The following is a 1,918-nucleotide window of genomic DNA, read 5'->3' on the forward strand; positions in this document are numbered from 1 at the left end:
TCTTCTCTGACTCGGCGGTTTTTGGATGATCTTCATCGGCTGTCGTTTCTCTGTGTGGAGTTTGCGTGTAGGCGTGGTAACACCTGGCTGACGTGTTCACAGACACGCTCGATGACAACATCGTCTGACGCCCTCTCTGCTCTCTGCAGGTCGGTCCGGCTCTCGACACCTTCAGGGACCAGGAGACTCGTGTGCGGGCGTTTGGGGCTCGTCGCTCCAGCTCTCAAACCCAGCGCTCAGTTCTGAGGACCGCCCGTCATGAAGAACCTGGTGGAAAACGGGCAGAGCCACTCTGAGGATGTTTTCAGACAAATGCAAATAAAAGATGAAAAGTTCTCACAGCAAACCACATGTGGTGAGAGAGGAGTCCCCCAGGGCTCTGTGCTGGGGCCCGTTCTTTTCTCCTTAGAAGTCAATGCTGATGATACTTTTCTGTTACCAGATAACTTGAATAAAATGTTGAGCTGTTTCTGGTGATCGTCAAACCAGAGTCGTTTCACAGAGCTGAGGTAAAACCCTCCATCTGAGTGTTGAGTACTGGAAAAGAAGCCAGCTGTTCGTCTGTGAAGACGTTTTAAAAACAAGAGCTACTGAACCCCTCGTGGAGGTGGTCCTGACACATTATCCTCTGTGAGACACTGCCCAGCCCACCGTCCTACAAGGACCAGAGGTCACCAGCCCTGATCTGATCTCAGGACTGCACCATAGGTGGCTGATAGGTGGTGTCATAGGCCACCATCTCAGTTCAGTGTCCTCCTTTAGTGCTCTTTTTAACAAGTTCTCCTTGGTCCAAAATGTGAAGACCAGTATCTGCAATGAGTGACCTTTGACCTTTAGGTGCAGGTGTACAGGTATAGTTTGGTCCATGTATATTTGGACAATGGCAAGTTTTGTCTTTTTAGCCGTTTACTGAAACATGTTCCAACTACAGTTATATAAATCACATGGACGTGTCGACTGTCGGCTCTGGTTTGAGGGAATCCACATCCACACAGAGGGTTCACTGCAGGGTGCAAGCCACTCGTAAACCCCACGAAGAGAAAGGCTAGACTGGACTTTGCAGTCAGCACAGCTCTGGACCAACATCAGCCTCTAGCAGAATGATGGAAGAGAAAAGGAACAAAGCACACACAGCATCTGTAACACACGGGGAGGCGGCGTGATGGGCGTGTCTTTCAGTGCCAACAATGAGTTTTCAACCAAGAATCACAAATATTTTATTTTCCCTCATTTCATTTGTCTGATTACTTCAGAGCGCCTGACGCAAGGCGCTCTGAAACACGTTTTAGTTCCAAACATCGTCTTTTTGTTTAACCCACTGGATTAAAGCTGTCTGCGCTCTAACTGCGTCATTTAAAATCCACTGTGCTGATGAACACAGCCCACAGCAGAAAAGTTGTGTGTCCACATACATAGCGCTGACTGTCAGTGTTGTTCTGCTGTTGGAGGGTCGGTGGGTTCCCCTGCCGACTGCCTCGTGTTGGGGTGGAGAGCTGAAGACGCCTCGTGGACGACGAGCAAAATGTCTTGACGGACGTCTGGTTCCACGCTGCCCTGACCTCAGAGCTGCTGATGGTTCACGACTGAACGCAGGGATGGCGCGCTCCGGGTTAAATCTGGTCTGACGCTCACGGACTTTTAAACGACGCCAGCTTCACACCTTTACAGAGACGCAACTTCCTGTTTTCTTTTACAGACGTCTGTCCAATCAGGGCCGAGCTCACATCTGACCAAGAGGGAAAGTTTAGCACCAAGCTGCTGTTGGGAGGAGGACAGGAGTAGGAAGAAGAGGAGGAAGAGGAGGACAGAAGGGGGAGGAGGACAGGAGGAGGTGGAGGAGGAAGAGGAGGGCAGAAGGGGGAGGAGGACAGGAGGAGGTGGAGGAGGAAGAGGAGGGCAGAAGGGGGAGGAGGACAGG

The sequence above is a fragment of the Haplochromis burtoni genome, unplaced genomic scaffold (assembly GCF_018398535.1).
Source record: "Haplochromis burtoni strain Fernald_Lab_line unplaced genomic scaffold, NCSU_Asbu1 Contig_647, whole genome shotgun sequence".
Classification (NCBI taxonomy): Eukaryota; Metazoa; Chordata; class Actinopteri; order Cichliformes; family Cichlidae; genus Haplochromis; species Haplochromis burtoni.